The sequence below is a fragment of the Tursiops truncatus genome, chromosome X, assembly GCF_011762595.2.
Source record: "Tursiops truncatus isolate mTurTru1 chromosome X, mTurTru1.mat.Y, whole genome shotgun sequence".
In the NCBI taxonomy this organism is placed as follows: domain Eukaryota; kingdom Metazoa; phylum Chordata; class Mammalia; order Artiodactyla; family Delphinidae; genus Tursiops; species Tursiops truncatus.
The window spans coordinates 90,231,641-90,251,663 of NC_047055.1; the positions used below are offsets into that span (position 1 = coordinate 90,231,641).

Sequence of the window (20,023 nt, forward strand, 5' to 3'; positions counted from 1 at the left end):
ATATGTCCATTATATCTCAATAGAGCTGGAAAAAAGTAAAATTAACAAATTTTTACTTGTATCTCTTTTCTCTTTCACTGAACATCTTGGTTCCTAATAATATTAACATAATTATTTATTTGCTCTATCTTATACATAAAATGGTTTTTAAACCATAATACTAATGTTACTACTAGGAAAATATGGAATGAAGTTGAAGATTTGTTATAATTTTTTTATCTTAGAATGTGTACCAATAAAGATATACAGATTTCAGCATTATAATGTCACACCAAATAATGATTTTCTCTGTGAGTAATATTACCTGATGTAAAGTTAGGTTCATTTGCTCAAATTTGTTTTCAATTTTAGGGTTTTAAAAATATTTAAGTTTATTTTTGAATAGGTAGAACATTTACATGTTTCAAAAGCCAAAACTATACTCGAGAGTATGCTCATAAGTCTGCCTTCTATTCCTGTCTTCTCACCTCCCTCCCCACCCACAGAGTTAACCACTGTGATTAGTTTCTGGTTTATTATTCCAGTGTTACTGTTTTAAAATATATACATGCGTATATACGTATGTGTGTGTGTGTATTCTTATTTCTCCAACTTTCTCACACAAAATATAGCACATTATAAACAGTGTTCTGCCTTTTGCTTTTTTAACTTGACATATTCTAGAAATTAATTCATATAATTATGTGAAGATTATAGTCAGTTGAATTGTGGCCCCCCCAAAGATATGTGCACCTGGAGCCTCTGAATGTGTTATTCAGAATAAGGGTCTTTGGAGATGCAATTAAGGTAAAGATCTTAAGATGAGATCACTTTGAATTAGAGTGGACCCTAAATCCAATTAGGAGTCGAGATGTAAGAGAAAAGAGAGGGATATTCGAGACACAGAGGGGAAGGCCATATGAAGGATGAGGCAGAGATTAGAGTGAGACAGCTACAAGCCAAGGGACACCAAAGATTGTGGGCAGTGACCAGAAACTAGGAGAGAAACATGGAATGGATTCTCCCCCAGAACCTGCAGAAGGAACCAACCCTGCTGGCACCTTGATTTTGGACTTCTATCCTCCAGAACTGTGAGAGAATAAATTTCTGTTTCTTTAAGCCACCAAGTTTGTGATCATTTGTTAAGGCAGTCACAGTAAACTAATACAGACATCCTCCTTATTCTTATTTTTTTTTTAAATAACTGTATAGTATCCCTTGTGTGGCTGTACAATGGTTTATTCAGTCAGTTGCCTATTGATGGACATGTGGGTTGCTCCCAAACTTTTGTTTGTACAAATAATGCTCAGTAAATAACATTGTGCGTGTTCTTTCAAATCTGTTCAGGGGTAATTTACATTTGACTTTTAGAAGTGAGATTGCTGGGTCAAACTGTAAATGCATTTTACATTTTTGCTAGACGTTGCCAAATTCCCCTTCATAGGGACTGTAATATTTTGCGCTCCCACCAGCAATAAATAAGAGTGCCAATTTCCCCACAAGCTCGCCAACAGAGTGAGTTTTCAATCTTGAATGTTTGCCAATCTGATAAACAAGACATGGTGTTTCAGTGTAGTTGTAATTTGCATTTCTCTTATTATGAGTGAAGTTGAGCATTTTTTTTTATATGTTTGAGACTCTTTGCTTTGCTTTTCCTAGGAACCCTCTGATTTTTTACCTATTTTTCTAGTTTTTCTCCCTTCTCAATTGTTAACAGCTTTTGCAATACATAATTTGCAAATATTTTTTCCAATTCTTTTTTTTTTTTTTTTTTTTTTTTTTGTGGTACACGGGCCTCTCACTGTTGTGACCTCTCCCGTTGTGGAGCACAGGCTCCGGACGTGCAGGCTCAGCGGCCATGGCTCACGGGCACAGCTGCTCCACGGCATGTGGGATCTTCCCGGACCGGGGCACGAACCCGTGTCCCCTGCATCGGCAGGTGGACTCTCAACCACTGTGCCACCAGGGAAGCCCCTTTTCCAATTCTTTTACTTCTTTCGACAATATCCATGGCTTTTTAGCCAGCAAACTTTCTTTTTTTTCTCCTTCAATTTTTAACATACAAGGATTCTTCATGCTCCCAGTCTAAGGAGCCTTCCTGAGCTATATTCTTCTCTGAGTCATTGCTCACCAGTGTCTGATTTCTTTCTTCCTCTGAGCACTTCTCAATTAGAATCAGAGATTTTAGCTACACTCTAGCTCCTATCACTCCTTTTTCCTTTTATGTCTTGGATTGATTTCCCCGGAAAGCAAAGCCTGAGGCAGAGGTCGTATATGCTGTTACCTGGGGAGTGAAGCGGGGAATGAGAGGGAGTCAATACAAGGGTGTGTTATCAAGTTGGCCACCTCGAAGTGCAATAGTTGGCTTGATCAGTGGGAGTGTGCCCTGCAAAAGCCCTATCAACTGCGTCTTAGGACCTCCTTAGCTGGTGGGGTCAGGAGGAAGGGGGGGTCAACAAAGAAAAAGGAATGAATGTATCCACTTGCTGATTCTAGACTCTTAATAAGGTCAACTCCCTGAAAAATAGTTTTCTGGTAGGATTATGGTTAGTTTATTCAAAAACAAACATGGAGACCACTCTTTCACCAGGTACCAGGCCATATTTCTATGATCAGACTTGACAATGCAGGAATTTGCTCAGTAGGATCAAGTGATGTATCCTTTGTGTAGGCACGTGATTGGAGAAGACTGGGAGGGAAGCACTCAGCACCTTGTCTTCAAGCGGAGGAATGGAGCGTGAGCAAAATCTCCCTATAGAGCAGTGACTTGTCACTAGGCCCACCAGTAGGGTTGGTCCTTTGAGTAAGGCAGTGTTTAACTGAAATCCCCATTCAGTAATGCACGATGTTGTGGATTATTTCTAAATCTTCAAACAAGGCCTCAGTGGGGGAAGTAAGAGATGTTTCCTGATGAAGTCAGAGGATCATTGTAAGTTACTGGAGAGAGGGCAGGGCTGGATGAGGCATTACCAGGGTTCCCTGGGTGTGGGGGAAGCACTGGGGCCTCACAAAGGCTCTGAAGAGAGTGACATTGTCTTAGTCTGCTGGGGCTGCTATACCAAAGTATCATAGATTGAGTGGCTTATAAACAACAGAAACTTATTCATCACAGTTCTGGAGGCTGTGAATCCAAGATCAGGGGCAGATTCTGCTAAGGGCCCTCCTCCAGGTTGCAGGTGGCTGTTTTCTCATTTTATCTTCACATGGCTGGGAGCTCTCTGGTGTATCTCCTATAAGGGCACTGATCTCATTCATGAAGACCCCAACCTTAGGATCTAATCACTTCTCAAAGGTCCCACCTCCTAACACCACCACATGGGGGGTTAGGTTTCAACATATGAATTTTAGGGGGACACAAGGATTCAGTCCATAACAGATGCTGACAGAGGAAGAGAGCAACAGAAAAGAAGTGAAGACAAGTTTTGTCTATGTCACACTGGGAGTCATGCCTGCCTGTCCTTCCCAGAGGACTCTAACGTTATACCCCTGAGTGGCCACGGTGCTCTAGTATCACTGTGGAGTGGGGAAGAACACTACATAGAAATCATACCCAAGAGTTGTATGTGAGGCTTAAGGTATTAAAAAAGTGTATATGTGTTGGGGCAGGGGAGTGGGCAATATCTAGCAAAAATGCCAATTCATTTATAGATTGACCAGCAACCCCACTTCTAAGAATCAAATGTGAATCACATCTGAACAGATTTGGAAAATCATATGCACAAGGTTGTTTATTGAGTTTATTTGAACAGACAAAAGTTTGGGAGCAACGCACATGTCTGTTAATAGGAAATTGATTGAATAAACCATTGTGCAGCCACACAAGGGATACTAATCAATAGCAGATATCCCACAGACATAGATCTGCATATTCTTGAGAAAACTCCTTTGGAAACATTTAATCCCTCTAAATTAGATCAACAAGCAAGCATCATGTTTGGAGCTTTAGAAGTTTTAAACTTTTTCAGGACTTGAATGACAGTAAAATTGCACTAATGGAAGACACCTCTTATACCAATCTTGGCCTCCACCCCACAGCCTTCTGGGCTTTTAATGAGGCCAGAGGAACCTTAGCCTCAGCGTTATCAAAGGCTTAAGTCAAGGACTTAATATGGAAGATATTTCTCAGCTGTGACTCTAACTTGGTGACATCACAATTCAATATACTGAGCAAGGAAAGTGATAGTTTAAGACTATAATGCTCAGAAACCCAGGAGCATAAGAACTGAAAACATGCAAAAACTGAGGAAATTAAAAACTTTATGATCTTCAGAAGTAGGTAATTCTGGTATATATTCCAGAAATCTAGCTATTTCAAGATTTGAGAGCATAATATGTGTATTCGCAAGAAGACCTTGAAATATTTTCAAAACAGCAGATGCATAAATTCTTTTTAAAGGGTAAAGAATAAATGTTTTGAAAGGGAAGAACTACAAAAAGAATAAGAAAAATCTAGTTTGAAGAATCCTCAAAGGGATGGGCCTCTAGTTTTTAAAAAACAACTTCATGTGTGTTATAAGAAAAACACTTTTTATTATTTTGTATTTAAATGGAACCTTACTTTGGGAAAATTATATATGTTTATAAGTAGCATCAAAGATAAAATCAGTTATTAAATTAAAGAACAGTAAACACTTCTCAACGTTAACACTTAGTTCTCCTTTTCTTGATTGCATGGAAGGGAAATACTGATAATTTTATTTTGGGGTCTGACTGCTATATCAGCATAGAGTATAAAGATGGTCCCCAACTTACAATGGTTCGACTTACAATTTTTCAACTTTATGATGGTGTGAAAGCGATATGCATTCAGTAGAAACTGTTACTTTGAATTTTGAATTTTGATCTTTTCCCAGGCTAGTGTTATGTGATGTGATACTCCCATGATGCTGGGCAGCGGCAGCAAGGCACAGCTCCTCGTCAATTATACACAATCATGAGCGAAAAGAACCAGTACACTTACAACCATTCTGCACCCATACCACCGTTCTATTTTTCACTTTCAGTACAGTATTCAATAAATTATATGAGAGATTCAGCACTTGAATATAAAATAGGCTTTGTGTGAGATGATTTTGCCCTATTGTAGGCTAATGTAACTGTTCTGAGCACAGTGAAGGTAGGCTAGGCTAAACTATGATGTTTAGTAGGTTAGATGTATTAAATGAATTTCTGACGGGATATTTTCAGCTTACAGTGAGTTTACTGGGACATAAGTCCTTTGTAAGTCAAGAAAGATCTGTAGTTTGATTAGACTTACAGAGTGGCTATTATGTTCAGAATATGCAGTTATAGTCTTCTCAGGCACCAGGTTATATAGAGTGTCTAGCTGTATAATAAAATTAGTTTCTGATTTGTTTTGTTTTGCTTTGCATTGAGACCCTAAATTTAACATTGGAAGTAAATGGAATAAAATAGATATTTGGCATGTCTAGGACTTCAGTTATTGTTTTGCTTTTTTATTGTACTTGGACATGCAATTAAGGCTTCTTGGGAGATGCCCTTTTTCGAACACTTAAAAGAATAGAAACACTCCTACATATGGCTATGTTAACATATGGCCTCGCTAATGACAGCACAAACAAGACACCTACTCATCTCAAGCAAGTTTAAGTATAAGGCATGAACAAATGATACAGTAGTGCTGAATGTTCCTGGGTATACCTCAGTGGGAAATAAAGACTTACATATATCAGGCTGGATGGACACCCAGAAAATGTAGGAGCCGAAGTGAGAAAATATAATCTGACAATTATGTATGCTATTCAGGAGTTGACTAAATGTTACCATATATTATAAACAAGGAAATTGGGGCTGATATTCAGAGATTCAGTACTTTTTTTAAAAGGAGAATGAATGTAACCACACTTGGTTTAGCACTGAAAAATTGTTAGCCTCCCTCCTAAAATACTCTGCTTTCTTGGTGAAGAAGACCCCATTACACAATTCTCCACCCTCAGTAAATAGTTAGAGTTCACTAAATCATCTTCAGTTAAATATAGTTTTTGTGATCTAAGGAATTTAGGTAGCAATGAATAGTTTTCTGATCTCACCGGATCAGTAGCACTTGTTCCTGCGCACACTTGAACTGTGGACTTTAAGTCTTGTACTAGCTCACCCTTAGTGCTATTTCAAAAGTTCAGGGACTCAGACGAGGGCTTCCATGTTCCCTATTTAAAGATGCTAGTGTCTAGGCAGCTCCCTCCCCCAGCTCTGCCAACCTCCAAACCCAGATACATATCACAGTTCTTTCTCTCCAAGCCAAAATTTCTGTCTGAGGTGGGGACTTAGGTGCAAGATTCCTGATTCCTGTTTCTCCACCCCCATCACTACTGGGGAGAAGTGATGATATCCCAGGAAGTCCTTTGCTGAGAGTCCATGAGTCAGCAGTAACCCTCCAATTACTTTCCCCTCTCCACACCAAGGAGTACCAGCCTCCCTTTCCTGAATTTTTCTCTTCAAGGATTCTCGCCACTGCTGGACAAAGATTTGTTGCTTCCGTTCACTCCTTGCCCATTTTCCTCTTGCAGCTCCTGTGGAGAGGGACTCTCAATTCAGCGATTCCTTCTGTAACAAAAAGATTATGGCATACAGACTGCCAATAAACACATGAAAGAATGCTCAACATCATTAATCATTAGAGAAATGCAAATCAAAACTACAATGAGATATCATCTCAGACCAGTCAGAATGGCCATCATCAAAAAATCTAGAAACAATAAATGCTGGAGAGGGTGTGGAGAAAAGGGAACACTCTTACACTGCTGGTGGGAATATGAATTGGTACAGCCACTATGGAGAACAGTATGGAGGTTCCTTAAAACACTACAAATAGAACTACCATACGACCCAGCAATCCCACTACTGGGCATATACCCTGAGAAAACCATAATTCAAATAGAGTCATGTACCAAAATATTCATTGCAGCTCTATTTACAATAACCCAGAGATGGAAACAACCTAAGTGTCCATCATCGGATGAATGGATAAAGAAGATGTGGCACATATATACAATGGGATATTACTCAGCCATAAAAAGAAATGAAATTGAGCTATTTGTAGTGAGGTGGATAGACCTAGAGTCTGTCATACAGAGTGAAGTAAGTCAGAAAGAAAAAGACAAATACCGTATGCTAACACATATATATGGAATTTAAGAAAAAAATAATGTCATGAAGAACCTAGGGGTAAGACAGGAATAAAGACACAGACCTAGTAGAGAATGGACTTGAGGATATGGGGAGGGGGAAGTGTAAGCTGTGACAAAGCGAGAGAGAGGCATGGACATATATACACTACCAAACGTAAGGTAGATAGCTAGTGGGCAGCAGCCGCATGGCACAGGGATATTGGCTCAGTGCTTTGTGACCACCTAGAGGGGTGGGATAGGGAGGGTGGGAGGGAGGGAGATGCAAGAGGGAAGAGATATGGGAACATATGTATATGTATAGCTGATTCACTTTGTTATAAAGCAGAAACTAACACACATTGTAAAGCAATTATACTCCAATAAAGACGTAAAAAAAAAGAGAAAGATTATGGCTCCTTAATCACTCCACTATCCTGAGTAGATTCCACAGTGGCTCTTTCTTTCACTTCTAACCTTGAGTTGGAGAACGACCTTAATGCCTTGCTCATACCATAAATTTAACACCTCTATTGAGAGATTCAGATTCCATTGGTTTCTGGATGGTTTGCTTCTTTGACAACATCAGAAGCCTTTGGTCTTGTGGTAACTTAGTGGGTCAAAAGGGGCGGGGGTGGGAGCACTGATGAACCCGCATCTACTCATCTCAGCCTATTTACCTCTCCAAGGCCGCGGTCAACACCCTTGTCACTGTTGTCCTTCTCCACCCTCTCCCCATCTGCCATCTTTTAGGTCATCTGCTAATCTCCCCATCCTAGCTCCCCCAAGCCTAACTCGGGGGCTTGCTGCCTGAAGGTCCTCCGTACCACCTCAACCCATGTCTGGCAGTCCAGATTTCTCCTCATCCTTCCGTGGCTGCAGCCTCCCCAAGCCTCATTACTTTCACCAGGCAGAACCGACCTCTTGCCTCAGTGGGCCTTTAGTATTTGGATGGTACTGCTTTCAAGACTCAGCATGTGGCCTGCGCCACAGTCTGCGCATTTACTTCATCCCCTGAACACAGTGTAAAATCTGTGAGGGCTGAGATTGTTCCTGATTAGGGTTCCATATTAGAATATCTTGTTCTATTTGAGTTTCAGATAAATAACAAATACTTTTTTAACATAAATATGTCCCAAACCTTGCGTTGGATATACTTATAGTAAAAAATTATTCTTGTTTATCTGAAGTTCAAGTTACCTGGGTGTCCTCTATGTTTATTTGCTAAATCTGGCAGCTCTAGGTCTTATTTGTCCCTGACCTCCCAGGGTCATTATTTGCAAGGGGGGTATGGTTTTTGCCTAACTCAGGAAAGGCTGAGAGCCCTTTTCCAGAACAATAATGTGAAGCCAGAGACCGCGTGGGCCAGCTTTAATGGACTCAATGCTTAGACTGAAGGCTAGCTCCAGAGGCACTGAGGACAGGCATGCAGCTCAAAATCTGAGGACACGGCCAAGGCTGGCACTTGGCATCAGAAATTCTATGGATAACAGTAACTCTGGAGTCTGTCAGAACGTCCTGGCTACTCATCCATGTCCTTTGTTGATAGATCCTAATGGATTGAAAGGCATACTGCATTTTCTTTGTTTTCTTGAGTATCCTTCTGAGCACAACTCCTGTGGTTTCAGACGTTGCTAGAGGAACTTCTGTGAGACCAGGGGTAACGCATTTAATACCTCATGCATTGATTTTTGATGTTCTGATTATGAATTCCCACTAGACTTTCCCTCCTCTAGCCAGGCAGGTGTTTTATAATTTATTTTATAGATGATTTTTCCACATGGACTGCTTATTTGTACTAGTCAATTTCAGTAAACACTGAGAGTGATCAGACACACATGAATATACCTTTATTTGTTTTCTGAGGCTGTTGTAACAGATTAACACAAATTTGGTGGCATTAAACAACTGAAGTGTATTCTCTCACAGTTTGGAGACCAAAATCTGAAATGTGGCAAGGCTGTGCTCCCTTGGGGAACTCCAGGGGAGAATCCATTCTTTGCCTCTTCCAGCTGCTGATGGCTGCCGGCATTCCTGTGCTTGTGGCCACATCATCCCAATCTCTGCCTTCATCTTCACATCACCTTCTCTGCTGTATCTGCGTTATCTCTCATTGGCTCTCACATATAAGGAAACATGCGATCGCATTTAGGTCTCACCCTGATAATCCAGGGTTGTTGCTTCATCTCAAAATCCTTGATTTAATCACATCTGCAAAGTTGCTTTTTCCAAATTAGGTGATATTTACAAATTCCAGGGATGAGGTCTAGGTATCTTTGGGGGAACATTAGTCAACCTACTACAACACTGTATGAGTTACTCCCTTTCTCTCTCACAGAAGAGTTAAAACTGTTCAGAAAAGTCCAGCTACAGAGACCCTTAGGGTGGAAGGAGGAAAATGATTTAGGAAAGTTCATTGAAGGAAGAATAAAGCAGCAATTCTTTGCAGTCAGTGGGGAGAGGTTAATATAAACCCAATGAGATTGAAGTCCTGGTGGAGGAACATGTTTTGATTTCCTCAGCACAGGTCACACATTCTATGTCAGACAGTTTATTAGATTTTCTTTTTTAAAATATTACCCTGGATGTTAATTAGACTAATTGTGGTGGTCATTTTGCAATATATACAAATATCGAATCATTATGTTGTACACTTGAAAATAATATAATGTTATATGTCAAGTACACCTCAATTTGAAAAAAAATCACCATACAAGATACTTGAAGATTTTAAATGATCTCACCCACTCATTTTTATCTTATCACTTTATTTGAAAGTGAATGTTGGCTTTGAAAATATTCATTTTTTGCCTTTGTCCAGAAGTGAACCTTTTCAGAAGACAAATCATTATGTCATGTTGACTAAAAATAAGCATGAAAAGGTTTACTTCCCCCTTTAAAAGGTCTAAAAGAGGATATTTTTAGTACGTACCGAATTCTGTCGGTTTCTAAGGAAAATAAAATCAAAATTTAAAGTGAGCGAAAGCATTCTGTGGCTCTAGCACTCTCAAGCCTTGATCTGTGCTTTGAAGTTGGTTCTTTGACCCTGGATGAACCATAAAACCTTCTGAATCTTAGTTTCTTCATCCTTCATTAAAGTCAGAAAGCCTGATTTAATTTTTAATTGTGGTATAAAAAAGCACATAACATAAAATTGACCATCTTAACCATTTTTAAAAACATTTTTCTCACGTAAGCTATATTCACATTCTAATGCAATAGGTCTCCAGAACTTGTTCATCTTGCAAATCTGAAATTCTGTATCCCTTGAAAAATAACACCCCTTTTACCCCTCCCCTCAGTCCCTGGCAACCACCATTCTACTTTCTGTTTTTAAGAATTTGACTACTTTAGATACCTTAATTAGTGGAATCATACAGTATTTGTCCTTTTGTGACTGTTTTTTCGCCTTAGTATAATGTCTTCCAGGTTTATCTATGTTGTAGCATGTGGCAGGATTTTTTAAATGGCTGAATAACATTCCATTGTATGTATATACCACATTTTGTGTATCCATTCATCTGTCAGTGGACACTTGGGTTGCTCCCACCTCTTGGTTATTATGAATAACACTGCAATGAACATAAGTGTGCAAAGATCTTCTCAAGACTCTGCTTATGTCGGACATATACACAAAAGTGGGATTGCTGGATCGTGTGGTAGTTTTACTATTAATTTTTTTGAGGAACCTCCATACTGTTTTCCTTGGTAGCTTCACCATTTTACATTCCTATCAACAGTGCACAAGGGTTTCAATTTCTCCACATGTTCACCAACACTTGTTATTTTCTGGTTTTTTGACAGTGGCCATCCTAATGGGTGGGAGGTGATATCTCATTGTGGTTTTGATTTAAGAGGGCCTGATTTTTTAAAAGTAATTATTATCTCAACAAATTTTGATAATGCACACAAAATGTTTGGCACAATGCCTGGAATATAGCACTTGCTCAGTGAGTGGTGGTTATCGATAATGTCATCTTTGGTCATGGTCCAGGCATTGTGCTGGAGGCTTGAGATTCATAAACAGGAAGAACTGAGGCCATTGCTCTAAAGAACCTAGGACAGTGTACATGGAGAGTATACTGGGGCTCCAAAACCCAAAAAAGAGAAATCCAAATATTCTGAAGATGAAAGAAAAGTAGTGACATTAAAGACATAATTGATTAAAATCAAAACCAATATATTTAAGGGTGAAATGTGAGCTGTTATTAAGCCAAGTCAAGAAAAAGGAAGACTTTTAATATACATACCTGTATAGTAAAGTTAAAAGAGCAGAGTTAAATTTTTATACGCAGTGCATGTGCAAGATTCATCCTGAATATAATGTATGTGGCAAATTGGAGGTTGATGTCTAGAGCCAAAATAACACTTAGCAAATTCATTAATTTTGTTTAGGTTTAAACTGATATCATTAAGGTTAATACTTTCCTGGCCCTAAGTAAGATATCTTTATTTGGAAAAAATACATGTATCATACCTGATAATAACAAGTGTTAAAACATTATGTGCTGTAAGATCATACTTTTCAAGCTAATAATAAATAAGCAAGTAGGTCATTTGCTACCCTCAACACATCAGCTACTTTTGAAATTTTAAAATATTGACCAGGCATTACTTTTTAAATTGGAAAACAACAATAAAGATACTGAAAAATTACAAAATTAATTCCCAGGGGAAGAAAACAGACATATTTTTATGCAAAACACTTATGAAAAAGTTTTTTTTACAAAATAAAGACAAATCTTTAGAAATACTGATCAAGAAAAACTGAGTGAAATAAAATTAAGAATAAAAAGTAACTATCATTGGACTTCCCTGGTGGCACAGTGGTTGAGAGTCCACCTGCAGATGCAGGGGACACGGGTTCGTGCCCCGGTCCGGGAAGATCCCACATGCTGCAGAGCTGCTGGGCCCATGAGCCATGGCCGCTGAGCCTGCGCGTCCAGAGCCTGTGTTCCACAACGGGAGAGGCCACAACAGTGAGAAAAAAAAGTAACTATCCTTAAGTTACTGTAGAAATTTAAAAATAGTAAGATAATACTGTTAAAAAATTTGTGCCAATAAATTAAAGAACATATAAAATGGGTAATTAAAGGAACTTCCTTGGCAGTCCAGTGGTTAAGACTCCATGCTCTCAATGCAGGGGACAAAAGTTCGATCCCTGATTGGGGAACTAAGATCCTACATGCCACACAGTGTGGAACAAAAAAGAAACAAAAGGGGGTGGGTAATTTAAATAAATAAATATATATATACACACACACAAAGTTGATTTAAGAAGAAATAGAAAATTTGAGCAGACTACTAACCAATTTAATTGATAATAAAATATATCTGCCTCCACCAAAGTCCCAGGTTAAGACAGTTTTACAGGTAAGTTTTATGAATTCCCCAAAACTCGTTTTATGCAAGCTGTATCAGAAAATAGAAAAAGAGAGAGCTACCTAATTTACTTTATGGGGTATAAGAAAAATTATAGACTAATGTTACATCTAATTGTGGATTCAAAGATTCTAAATAAAATAATAGCAACTAAATGACACCCTGCATAAAAAAGTATTACAACTATCTAGGCTTTATTCCAGGATCGCAAGGATTGTTCAAAATCAGAAAATTTTATCAATGGGATTCACATTAACAGAGTGAATTGGAAGAACCATATGGTCACGTTAGTAGAAAAGGTGTATGATGAAATTTAACACTTGATTCGGCATTAAAATTTACAGCAAACCAGGAATATAAGGGAATGGCCTTAACTTGAAAAACCCAGAGGAAACTTCTTGTTTAATGGTGAAATTTAAGAAGCATTAACTTTTAAACAAGACAAATGTGTTCATTATAACCACATCTATTCCAAATTGTATTAGTGTCCTAACCAATGAAACAAGAAAGGAAAAGTAATTAGGAAGCATAGACTGCCAAGGGAGAGAAATGATGCTGTTATTTGTAGACAACATTATTTATCTGGATAGAAAATCTAAGGAAATCTATAGCGTTAGTAAGAAGGTTTAGCAGGATTACTGAATAGAAAATCAATATAAAACAAAAGTAATGTTCCTAAACCCGATAATCAATTATAAAACGCAATTGTATAAAATATAGCATTTATAACAGCAAAAAATTATAAGAAAAAATGCTAAACATTATTAAAAGACCAAAAGAAGACCCATATTAAATCTCCATTTATGATATTTAAGAATTCTATAACTCTATTTTTTTAAGGTAACAATTGCACTACAAAGACCATAGTTCATCAATTATAAACATACTTTTTAAAGCATCTCTAAGATTGGGATGTATCTTACAACCAATGGTTTCTTACATCTTGTTCCCCAGGAAAGACTGTGAAGTAGCTCTCATTGTCTGAGCATGAATAAACTTTTCATCATAGCTGTTAATATTCTTGTCATTTCAATTGAGTTATGTGCATTTTTGGACTACATGTGTTGAGTTTAATGGCTGTTTCAAATGTCCTAAAATGGTAATATTATTATTCAGCATTAAAATGAAAATTTATGGTGCATGCAGAAAGATGCAGAAACAGAGCAGGAGGCATAAATTTGATATCAAGGAAGCAAATCTCTTTTATTAGAAGAAAGACTGAAACTGCATAATTTCTTGCCAAGAACAGTCAAGGACCCAAGAAAGGCGAGATACTTCAAAAGTAGGTGAAGCTGAATTATGTTTTGGTACTGTGGCTGGGAAGAACATTTCAGAAACAGTAGCGGGTGGACTATTCTTATAATAAATACTGCATTACCAATGTCCTTGATGGTACAGAAGCTATTATTGTGTGGAAAAAACACAGATATTGAAGTTTTATAGTGATTCAGAAAAGTCAAACTCTGAATGCCAAGAAGTTTTAAGGATATCTTAACCAATTTATTTCACTTATATTTTCGTTTTTATGGACCAACAAGAAAAAATATACAATAAAAGTATGTATCTAAATAAGTCTAAGGGAGATTTTTCAATAAGTATAAAATAAAAAGTAATGTGATAAGAAATCCTCATGTCATAGTTTAATGGGAAGCGATTTTTCTTTCTTAATGGCACATAAAATAATGATGTGTCTTACAATCTATGGCATTGCAGAATAGATGAAATCTACAAATGCAAATACAATTTTAAACAAAACTAAACATGAATTTACTTGGAATTTGACAACCCAATTCTAAAACTCCTAGAGCTAAAAGGTGGAATGTGTTGCAGACAGATCACAGAGGGCTTTGCGGGTCAGGGTAAGGGATTTAGACGTTTTTCTAGGTGTGGTGAAAACTGACAGATACTTTTTAAGCAAGTAAGTGCTCATTTACAATCAAAAAACATTACAATAAAGAGAATAAATTCTCCTGTCTACAATGAATGAATTTTATAGAATACCCTCAAATCTCTTGAAGAACAGGGAGGTAAGATTTGCCCTACCAAATATTGAGACTTATTACAAAGCTATAGTAAAATAAACCAGTGTGCTAATAGTCAGAGATAGATAAATAGATTGATTGAGCATAGTAAACATTTAGAAACAGGCCCAAACAATTATGGAAATTTGATATATAGCAGAAGTAACATTATAAGTCAAAAGCAAAAGACTGGCCCGATACTGGGGCAACTGGGACAAATGGAAATAAAAAAACAATTTGATCCTTAAACAAAACTGAATTCCAGGTGAATTAAAGGCTTAAATGTGAGAAGAAGACTTTTGAAACTTTCAAAAGAAAATGTAAGTTTTCTTCAGCAACACATAAAAATAAATACAAACCTTCAAAGAAAATATCAATAAATTTGACTGCATTAAAATAAAAATCTATACAAAATAGTGCCTATAAACAAAATGAAAATACAAGTCAGAGACTAAGTAAAGGTTTTTACAATCTATATAACTGACTGAGGGTCAGTATACAGATATATAAAGAATTCCCATAAATCCAACAAAAAATAAAAATAAAACAGAGCAATAGGCCTTTCATAGATGAGGAAACCTGAATGATAAGTAAACATGTAGAAGGGTATGAAAAGATGCTTAATAAATGAAATGAGATATCATACTCTAACCTATGAAGTTGATGAAAGTTAAACAATCTGGCAACACCAAGTAAGGTCATGATAAAACAGGAATTCTCATGTATTGCTAACAAATCTATAAATGAATACAATTACTTTGGCAATTTCTAGTAAAGTTGAATATGCACATGCTCTCTGACCTTACAAATTCCCTTCATTGATAGAAACCTAAAGAAGTCCTCATTCACAATACAAGGAAAAATGCACAACAATGTGCATTTCTCATATTAGGTAAAATTAGAAACCTCGCTTAATTTGTCACAGTCTCCCTTCAATACTTTCAGTATATGACTTCATATACAGTATTAGAACCTTACATTACATTCCTTTTTCTCCCCTACAGGGTTGTGCGCTATTGTTGTCATATATCTGAGTTTTACATGTTATAAATCCCATAACATATTGTTTTTATCCTTGCTTTAAACAGCCAAATATCTTTTAAAGTTATTTAAATAAGAAAGCAGTCTTTCATGTTTACCACTGTGATTGGCAGAACATTGGCCCCCCAAAAATGTCCATGTCCTAATTTCTAGAACCTGTGAATATGTTACCTTACGTCGCAAAAGAGACTTTGTAGATGAGATTAAGAATAAGGACATTGAGATGGAGAAATTATCCTGATTATTAGGTGGACTCAATCTATTAACATGAGTCTTAGAAGTGGAAGAGGGAAACAAAAGAGTGAATCAGAAAAATGGCAGTGTGAGAAGATTCTGAGATGTAGGGGGTTATAATATGCCAGGACTGAAAGCTCTAAGAGCTAAGGGTAGTCCTTAGCTCTTAGAAGAAATGGATTCTTCCCTAGAGCCCCCCAAAGTGAAGTTGAATCCAGCCTCTGTAGCCCAACACCGAATTAAATCTCAGAGACAGAGGTTTGGGTGAAGTAGAAAAGAATAACTTTATTGTTTTGCCAGGCAGAGGGGGCCACAGAGGGCTAATGCCCTCAAAACTGTGTGCCCCAACTTGGAGGAGGTAGTGAGAAGTTTTATAGTAATGGTTCAAAGAGGAGGGCGTGGTCACTCGTGGACATTCTTCTGATTGGTTGGTGTTGAGGTAGGTGGCAGTCAGCATCATCAACCTTCTGGTTACAACCGATCTGGGATCTACTGATTGTGGGCAGCAAACAGTTAACTTCTCCCACCTGGTGGGGGCTTCAGTGTCTGCAAAACAGCTCAAAGATATTGTTCTGTGTATCCCTTGAGGGAGAACCAGGACCCTGCCCCAAGGCTGTACTATTGTTTTTTGACTGTTCCTAGCTTGTCTCCCTTGTCTCTGCATCCCCTCCCTTCCCTGATTAGCAACTGTTTGAACCTGCCCTTTGGAACTCAGGAAGGTCATGGAGGCTGAATGAAGCCTATTTCCTGTAATCAAGAAATGGGGGACACAGAAAGGCTTTTGTGCCCAGGAGCCCCACAGGGCCCTGCTTGGTTTCAAAAGGAACACAGATTTGCCAATGCCTTGATTTTAGCTCAGTGAGACACGCGTCAGACTTCTGATATACAGAACTGTAAAAGAATACATTTCTGTTGTTTTACGTCACCAAGTTTGTGGTAATTTGTTACAGCAACAATGGAAAACCAGTATGCCCTCATTGATATATATATATATATATATAGATAGATAGATAGATAGATAGATAGATAGATAGATATATAGATATATATATATAGATATATATATATATTTATATATGATTTTTGTGTTCTACATTCCTTTATGCAGATCCAACTTTCCAACTAGTGTTATTTCCCTTTTGCCTGAAGGACTATAACATTTCTTGTAGTGCAGATCTGCTGGTAATGAATTCTTTCAGGTCTTTGTGTTCAAAAAAGTCTTTATTTGCCTTAGCTTTTGACAGATATTCTCAATTGATATAATATTCCAGTACTTTAAAGATGTTCCTCCGCTGTCTTCCACCTAATATATCTTTTTCCCCCCTCTGGCAGATAAATAGGAGAAAATATTTGTGATCTTGGATGAAGGAAAGCTTTCATAGATACAGTACAAAAACACAATCCAAAAAAGAAAAAAAAAAGATATATTGTACTTCATGAAAACTAAGAACTTCTGTTCTTCAAAAGACATGGTTAAGAAGATGAAAATATAAGACATAGACTGGGAGAAAATATTTAGAAATCACATATCTGATAAGGATTTGTATTCTGAATACATAAAGAACTCTCAAACCCAATAATAAGCAGACAAGCAACCCAACAAAAGAATAGGCAAAAGTTGTGAACAAACACGTCACCTAAAAAGACATATAGCTGGCAAATAAGCACATGAAGAGATGCTCAAAATCATTAATCATTAGAGAAATGCAAAAATCACAAAGAGATATTACTATTACATATTAGATGGTCTAAAATGCAAAAAAGTCTGTCCATATCAAGTGTTGATAAGGATGCGGAGCAACTGAAACTCCCATATACACTGCTGATGGGAATGTTGAATTGTACAACTGCTTGGAAAACAGTTTGGCAATTTTTTATAAAATTAAAACTATTTCTACCATATGACCCAGTAACACCATTCTTAGGTACTTACCTAAGAGAAATGAAAGCTTATGTCCACACAAAGATTTGTGCATAAATGCTTTATGTGTAAAAGCCAAAAGCTAGAAACAACCCAATTATCAGTGAATGTGTGAATGGATAAACAAATTAGTATAACCATAAAATGAAACACTAGTTAGTAATAAAAAGAAATGAATTACAAGCAACATGAATGAACCTCAAAATAACTATGCTGAGTGAAAGAAGCTAGATAAAAAAAGAGTACATACTGTATAATTCTATATATATAAATTCTAGAAAATGCAAACTAATCAATAGTGATATCAAGTAGATCAGTGATTGACTGAGGCTTGGGGCAGGGTAAGAGAAACGGGAGGATAACAAAGAAGCACAAGGAAATGTTCAGTGATGATAGATATGTTCATTATTGCTTGTCATGATACAGCAATGGTTTTATGAGTGTCATCGCTTATCAATGGAAACATCAATTTATACACTTTACATAATGCAATCTATTATGTCACTTATATCTCAATAAGGCAGTTAATAAGAAACAAAAGCCAAACAATGATACCATTTCAGACCCATTAGTTTGACAAAAATAAATACCAAATGTTGGTGAGAATTTGGAAAAAGTAAACTTTTACACTGGTGGTGGGAAGATAAAATGGTACAAACACTTTCCAGGACAATTTGACAACATATAATAAAATTTAAAACGTTAGTTTTTTGTTTTTTTTTTTGCGGTACGCGGACCTCTCACTGTTGTGGCCTCTCCCGTTGCGGAGCACAGGCTCCAGACGCGCAGGCTCATCGGCCATGGCTCATGGGCGCAGCCGCTCCGCGGCATGTGGGATCTTCCCAGACCGGGGCACGAACCCGTGTCCCCTGCATCGGCAGGTGGGCTCCCAACCACCGCGCCACCAGGGAAGCCCAAAACGTTAGTATTTTAAGATTCAGAAATTTGACTTCTAGTGCTATAATCTAGAGAAACTCTTCACACAAACACCAGGATATGCAGTAGCTTGCTGGGTAGTATGTGACCACTGGCTCTCTGGGTGAATAAAAAGCTCTGTTTTCTAACATTTCAGATTTCTCAGGTGTGAATACACTGGGGTTGATTTCTAGCTCCTGACATTAGTGATTGCAGAGTTAAGAAGGGACACATAAACCAAGTAAATGTCCATCAATAATGGAATGGATAAACAAATGTAGTATACTTGTACAATGGAGCATACAGATGTATCTCAAACATATAACATTGAGAGGAAAATGCCAGTTGCCCAATATGTACAGTGTGATACCATTTATGTAAATCTAAAATGATAGAAGGTTCTTAGTTTAATTTTTTTAAACATCTTTATTAGAGTATAATTGCTTTACAATCGTATGTCAGTTTCTGCTTTATAACAAAGTGAATCAGCTATACATATACATATATCCCCATATCTCTTCCCTCTTGCATCTCCCTCCCTCCCACCCTCCCTAACCCACCCCTCTAGATGGTCACAAAGCACCGAGCTGATCTCCCTGTGCTATGCAGCTGCTTCCCACTAGCTATCTACCTTACGTTTGGTAGTGTATATATGTCCATGCCACTCTCTCACTTCGTCCCAGCTTACCCTTCCCCCTCCCCGTATCCTCAAGTCCATTCTCTAGTAGGTCTGCATCTTTATTCCCGTCTTGCCTCTAGATTCTTCTGACCATTTTCTTTCTTTCTTTCTTTTTTTAAGATTCCATATATATGTGTTAGCACACTTACTTCACTCTGACTTACTTCACTCTGTATGACAGTCTCTAGGTCCATCCACCTCACTACAAATAACTCAGTTTCGTTCCTTTTTATGGCTGAGTAATATTCCATTGTATATATGTGCAAAAATATGGAACACTTCACGAATTTGCGTGTCAGCCTTGTGCAGGGGCCATGCTAATCTTCTCTGTATCGTTCCAATTTTAGTATATGTGCTGCCGAAGTGAGCACCTTAGTTTAATTTTTGACATAGCTTATTAATAATACCTGAGACATCTCTGCTTACATTTTTTCAGACTCTAATCCCCTCAGGACAGGGGCCATCTCTGTTTTCTTTTTTGTTTTAATTGCTGTAGAGTTAATAAACCATCTTTCAGTGGGTGACCTTGTAAAGCAACCTTTATTTTGGATGGGTTTCTATAATTCTTTCCAGTCTCTTGACTCCCAGATCTTGCAGCTCCTGCTGGGGTTGTAGTTATAGCTATGTGTACGTTTCTACATGTACTCACGTAGAGTGTAGAATCAAGTTTATATGAGTTTTGTCATTGTATTTGAGTTTTAAATTCATTTTTCCTTTGGATAGGAAT

The 20,023-nt window shown here is 37.6% G+C and overlaps 1 non-coding gene across 1 annotated transcript; it reads right to left on the reverse strand.

Annotated features, from left to right (window-relative positions):
* Positions 1–19,560: 19,560 nt before the first annotated feature.
* On the reverse strand, positions 19,561–19,667 carry LOC117310495 (U6 spliceosomal RNA). The gene has a single exon (XR_004524639.1). It is a non-coding gene; the product is annotated as a U6 spliceosomal RNA (small nuclear RNA).
* Between the last annotated feature and the right edge of the window lie 356 nt (positions 19,668–20,023).